Raw genomic sequence first — 6,859 nt, forward strand, 5'->3', positions numbered from 1 at the left:
CAGCCTAACAGTTCAAAACAATGACAATGAGGGGTTTAAATGTTCCTGCCTCCAGACAAGCTTTTTCCCATATGATCACACAGGACAGTTTCTTGAATAAGGTCTAAAGACACTCTCATCTCATGAACTTGTCAGAAAGTGCTCCAGCGTTCATCAGCATAGAGCCTGAATAGTGGACTAGACTGCAGGGTTTTGGTCTTCAAGCAGGATTGGTGAGTTTTGTGTAGGTTTGCTTCACCCTTAATAAGGAAAACGATCAGTTTATAATCATCAATAGTAAACAGAACACAGAAAACATTTCAGGACTTTCCATACACTGTCAAATACTATTTCATGATTTATGTATTTTTTTTTTAATTGATTAGTAAAAGATTGAATGAAGCTCTGACTTTATATTGATTTTTACTTTCTGCATACAGTTTCATTAAAAATCCAATAGCACAGTCTATTTTAATCACCAAACTAGTGTCATTTGGGGCCGAATTAAATACAGCAGCTGAGAGGCCATTCGAAATATTGCGATATATATTGTGTATCAGGACATAGCAAAAATACACCCCACCCCCCACGCCATGCACACTAGACATTTTCTAACCATGTAAGACTTGCCGCTCACCTCCACTGTTTAATTCCTGTTTAGAATTGAGAACTCTATTCTCCTGTTATAACTCCTGTTTTACTAATTAGTAAACCATCATAATTCTTTCATCATCAGAGAGAAAAGCTGTTAAAAGTAGCCTTCCTGGTTTGCAATGCAAGCTACAGTACTTGCAAAGCATTCTGGGATCTGTCACAGCAGGAACTAAGAAGGCAACAGGACAGCACTGAACAGCACATCTACACTGATTATCTTTTGATTTTGTTTTGACTGAGAGCCCCCTGTTAGTAGTGAGATTAGTGACATGTATCTCTGAGACAGACCGTACCTGATCGAATTCTTTACTGAGGTCGAAGTCTGTCAGAACTATGTGACCATTTGAATCCAGGAGAATGTTCTCGAGTTTCAGGTGCCGATAGCTGATCCCGAGCTGCAACGCGGACATGACAGAGGAGTGAGTTTAGGGCAGTAATGATAACCTCTCCACAAACAAGAGTTCTTGATTTTACCTGGTGTAGATGCTCTAATGCCAACACAATCTCTCCACTGTACAGGGCTACCTCTCGCTCTTTAAATCTCACTCTTTGCACCAAATGTGTAAAGAGCTCTCCACCATTTACATAATCTGTAATGAGACATGCAAAAGAAGTCAACTTTAACCCAGAGAATGCTAATTGGTTATTTTTATCTGCAGTGAAGGGTGCATGCAGAAATTTCTGTTTAAACTCGCTAACTGAATATCCATCCCCCTCCCGGGTTCAAAGACAATCATTAACCTATGGATTTGCTTGAATACACATAACACAACAGGGGCATTATGCACAACCTGAATGCCAGTTTCCTATAAAATATCCTCACCGAGAATAAGGTGCAGCTTGTTGTCTGTCTGAAAAGCGTAGTGTGACGAGTGTGATGACGAACGGAGACTGGGGCATGTGCTCCAGCACTTGCCGCTCTGTCCGTGTGTGGTCAGCAGTCTTTGCCTTTTGCACAATTGTAGCCTTTTTCTAAACCTTCATGGCATATAGCTTCCCTGCATCATGACCGCTTACTTTCTTCAGCAAGAACACTTTGCCATACGCTGGTGGTTAAAATAAACAGAGGCAGAGGGCAAAGTTCAGCACAGAGGAGCAGAAATAAGGAGAAGGGTCTAGCTGCAGCTGCTCCATACCAAACACGCCCACCCCAATGAGCCACCCCTAAATCTAACCAAACAAGGTTAGATTGTCTTGTAGGGGGCGTGTTTTGTACGGTGGCCACAGCTGCAGATGGGTATTAATTGAAATATTAATGCTTATCATTCTGACAACAAACATATGGGATGCTACACAAGCTTCAGACTACTCACCTTCTGTCCCGAGCACCTTAGATAACTCAAAGTTCTCTGTGCCCACTCTCTCCACATGGCCTGTCAGGTAGGCTAAAAACAGAGCAGAAGACACATATTAGCAGAAAAAAGTTGGTACTGCATGATCAACTCAGCTGAGAATTAATCAAACAATAAGACTCAGTGTTTCCCATACATTCATTTATTTGTGGTGTACCGCCACAAATAAATTAAGCCCACCACAAATAGATTTTGGCACTACCTGTTCGCCCTTGTTCTGTGAACGTAGCGTGTCGTTAAGATAACTATATCATGAATATCCGAGTATAAATTGTGTGGAAGGTTTGAGCCGCCAGCGTGCATTTCTCACTTGAGTTTCACTTCTCCCATTGTCCCTAAATGCATCTCTCACAGCAGAGAGCTGTCTTTTCCTCCTTCATCCATCCAGAAAACTCTTTGCATACGCATTTTGTTAGTGTGAGTTAGTGGCTAGTAAGATCTCTTGTTGATGCCTTTTAAGACAGATAATGAGAAACAGCACTGGATCTGCAGCGTTGAGCAGTCGTTCAACTTTGAAAAGGAAGAGGTTAACCTCATGCAGTGTTCATTAAAATACACTGAAGATGACTCAGAAATAACGGCGGCAGTATCACAACTGGTCACTAACGACATGAGCCCAGTGTTGCTGAAAAGCTAGGATTTAAAAAATCTCATAAAGAATCTTACTCACACTCTTCCGTCAAGCGCATCCGACGGTAATAAAATACAGATTTAAAATAATAAACGATTAAATTTGGAAGTTAAAGCATGTCTTCTTTATGTGGGTAACAGATTTATTGATGTGACCTAACATGAATCTTTACCGATGGCAGTGTTCACTTTCATAAAGATTTTTAGTTGAAGTTTGTGAAGCTGCATGTCAGCAGACACGCTCAGCCAATGGAGGCAGTGCCCCACTACATCTGGATACTCGGGGCTCCGTAGTAACAGATGTGCTTGCCTGATCAGGCAAGTCCTTACAAGTTTTGCTTGCCCATCGGCTTTTTGAAGTTGCATCGGGCATTCGGGCAACAGTTAATGTCAGACCCTGATATCCAGAGAAAATAATCTTTCCAAGGACAGATTTAGCTCATTCAGCCTGTTAATTTCTCATGGAATTATCTCATAAAGCACTGTTTGTTTGTCCTGTCCATGTGCAGCTGGAAAGAGAGCCTTTTCAAACAATATAATCTATTAACCTTTTATTTATTTATTTATTGATTGCATAATTTGCCTCTTGAAAATGATCGATCCCCTTTTGTTTGTTTTAACACAGAAATTTCAGTCCGTCAGCTGCGCAAGCCTAAGGTGCTGGAGGAGACAGAAGTTTAGGCTGAATTTTTGCAGCATGGCAGCGCAGTTTAACGGCACATAAAAACACAGAAATGCTTTTCTATCTCACTGTTGTCACAATGAAGATATCCACTGAAAGCTATCGTTTTCCTCCTGAACAAGTAAGCTTCTACAGCCTGGGAAGCACAGTGCTTCTTGTGTACAAATGCAGCTGGAGAAAAAACTTTTCAAAGAAGTTTTTTTTTTTTTTTTTTTTTTAATGTCCAATTTATCATATAGCCTATCAGGTAGGCTTGGGCGGTATTTACTTTTTAACACCATCATACCCTCCCCATATTTTACCGAGGTTTACGGTATTACCGCCAGAAGTCTTTTTCTGTGTTCATCCATATTACTTAAACTTTAGTGTGTTCTAGAGACTTTAGTATGTTTCTTTGTTCATCCTTAAACTACGTTTCAAGGACCAAAGTGTTAGGTCTAAACTACATTTATATATTGGTACTGATCTGCGAAATTTAATTTGTAAATATCCCCATATTGTATAAACCCCAATATTGTGCATTCCTCGTCAAACTAAAAAATATAGTCAAGTTTTATGTTCCTATGTGGGCTTTTTTTAATGGATTTCTTGCAGGCCAATTCAAAAAGACCAAGGGCCCCAGCTGGCCCACGGGCTATAGTCTGGACACCCTTTATATATTTACTGATGCTCAGAGTAATAGAAAAATATTCCAAATTATTAGATATTCATTAAGCACTGTTAAGGTGTGGTCCAGGGCTCAACAGTGCAAGCGTTTCACTCAAATTTGCACCCAAAAATAGGTGTGTGCAAACCGTAAAAAATATTCAGGGGCACATGTGTGCATAAATAAATCAGCCAAAGGAGAGATCCACCCAGGGGGGCCTCACTTTGTGCGTTTTTTCTTCTCTTTCTGTACATCAGACTGGTTTGTGTATGACTGAAATGATCAAAGTATTTACATACAATGATGTCCAAACAATGTTTACCTGGTCTTCACACCTTAGTAAATTAACCCTCAATATATCCTCCTTTTGGAGATCAGTGCCATTTGTGATCCATTATGTTCGCGTAGTTTTGGCTCATTCTGCCCTCCCCCACAGATGATGAAAATAAGGTACCCCAAGTGATGACCATTATTTCTAAATAAAAAACAGATGGAAAAAAACATTTTTGTATTGCAACAAGGAATATGATCATTAAAAGCATTAATCTTTTTTGTGACTGTCTTTCAGTTTTGGTCATTGTCACGGGTCTGTGGTAGTTTTTGTTACTAAGAACTAAGAATTGTGAATTGCAACCATCTCAGGCTTTATAGCAAAAACTTTTTTTTATTATTGTAGTAATATATTTTCCTAGTTATTTTAAGGTAACACTACCCGCACCTAGTTGATCACAAATGGCACCTATTTCCAAAAAAGGATATATTGAGGGTTAATTTACTAAGGTGTGAAGACCAGGTAAACATTGTTTAGACACTGTTGTATATAAATACTTTGATCATTTTAATCATACACAAACCAGTCTGATGTACAGAAAGACAGGAGAAAAAAACGCTCAAAGTGAGAGCCCCCTGGCTGGCTCTATCGGCTGAATTTTTTAATGCGCACATGTGCCCCTAAATATTTTTTACTGTTCGGACACACCTATTTTTGGGTGCAAATGCGAGTGAAACGCTCACACGAGACAGAAGTTTCTGTGTTAAATCAAAAGGTCGATGTAAGCCTAATTATTTCCAGATAGGTGTGAAATTTGAAATAGAAAGACTGTTTAGAAAAGGTTCTCCTTTACTTTATTTGGCTGTGCTCATAAATAGGAGGCGCTGCACTTTATGGGATAATCCATGAGAAATTCAAGAATATAGGAGCTGAATATGACAGTGGAACATTAATTATTCTCAGCAGATATCTATGTTACAGCAAGACTGGCCTAAAAAATATGTTAGTGTTTATACATGCCGTGAAATTTCGTTGCCGTACTGCATGGTGATGACAAGTGATTATCAGGAGGATCATTAGAATAGTTGATTGATAGTTTTAAAATTAATAGTACGAGTGCTCATGATTTTTCTCGTAGGTTTACACAGAGATGCAGGTAAAATGTTCATTTAAAAAAAACATTTCTTGGACGTAAAATTAGAGCCACCAGACTGCACTGCGTTTGAATAACACCTTGCTGCTGCACCACTCCAGCAGCTGCAGCCCACTGTCTGACACCTCCAGACTCAGCCTCTCAATGGACAGCCTTCACGTGGACACTGACATGCGTTAATCAACCTACGGTGTCCGAGTCAGTGATGGTGCACACAGACTATAAGAAAAATTATTTTCAATGGATTTAATAACCTCCATGATGGCTATGTGTACAAAATAGTCTGGCAGTCTGTTTAAGTGTGCTAACACACAGGGCCATCGTCGTTCGAGTACGACAGAATGACAGAAAGGCTCATAATTTTGCCATTTTCCAAAACAATTTGGCAAAGACGAAAACTTAAGTTCACGTGGAAGACATCAGTCTACACAACACATCGTCTTGGTAGCCACGGATCACTTACACTTTTACAGACTTATTAAGATCAACCACCCCTCCCTATCTCGTGTTTATTTCAGGTACTAAGTTGGAATAATACAAAAAATATTGTGTCTTTACTTGGACTACATTATCCTTTCAACAAAATCCCGCTCCGTCTACCTGGCCAACGTTATCGCTATGCTGCAAGGCTAGACTGTTAAGCTAGCTAGCTAACCTTAAGTCAAGTAACTCTAATCCTCCTGGACATAACAACCTTAATTTCACACATAAATCAAACAGCGATAACATGGACCATAACAAGGGATAAACACTTGCTCACATAAGTCACAATAACAATTTGTCTTACCTTTGCGAGGATATCTCTGCAAACCTTCGACAAGAGAACAATGAGGTAGACGCCAAGCTTCGCGCCGAAGAGGCAGTCTGGGTCTTTTCAAAAATATACATCCGCCAGGGTTGTCAGGTCTGTGTGACCAAACTAGCACAATGGCTAACCGGGCACGTCAACCATGTCAAGCAGGTGTGTGTAGGCGTGTGCGAACCTCTCCCTCTCACACACACACTCTCTCTCTGTCTTTCGCTCACTCTTTCCCTCTGTGTCACATAGAGAAAAGGGAATATATGACGACATTTCACTACACAAAAGGTTTTGGTCTGGCACTACTTTGTGAAATGGAGGAATACCTTTAAGTGCGTCACAGGTAGGATGTAAGAATGGGCGATACCAGTTTTTTTTTTTCTTTAATACAATAAGACCCCCCCACGGAAGAGTATTAGGGCCACTGAAAAAAAAATTGAGACGAATTTTTTTTTTCACTTGTGAGAAAAAAGTCAGAATTCTGAGATCAAAGAGATTAAAGATTAAAGTCAGAATTCTGAAAAAAAACATTTGAGACTTTTTTCTCAGAATTCTGACTTTAATCTCAGAATTCTGACTTTTTTCTAAGAATTCTGACTTTAATCTCAGAATTCTGACTTTTTTCTAAGAATTCTGACTTTAATCTCAGAATTCTGACTTTTTTCTCAGAATTCTGACTTTAATCTTAGAATT

General features: G+C 39.5%; 1 long non-coding RNA gene across 1 annotated transcript; it reads right to left on the reverse strand.

The window, feature by feature from the left end:
- Positions 1-932: 932 nt before the first annotated feature.
- Positions 933-6,218, reverse strand: LOC121506605. Its single transcript, XR_005991683.1, has 5 exons — positions 6,155-6,218; positions 1,947-2,018; positions 1,457-1,679; positions 1,108-1,223; positions 933-1,028 (listed from the first exon to the last, which is right to left on the reverse strand). It is a non-coding gene; the product is annotated as an uncharacterized LOC121506605 (long non-coding RNA).
- Positions 6,219-6,859: the final 641 nt, after the last annotated feature.

Source organism: Cheilinus undulatus, unplaced genomic scaffold (genome assembly GCF_018320785.1).
Source record: "Cheilinus undulatus unplaced genomic scaffold, ASM1832078v1 Contig1, whole genome shotgun sequence".
NCBI lineage: Eukaryota > Metazoa > Chordata > Actinopteri > Labriformes > Labridae > Cheilinus > Cheilinus undulatus.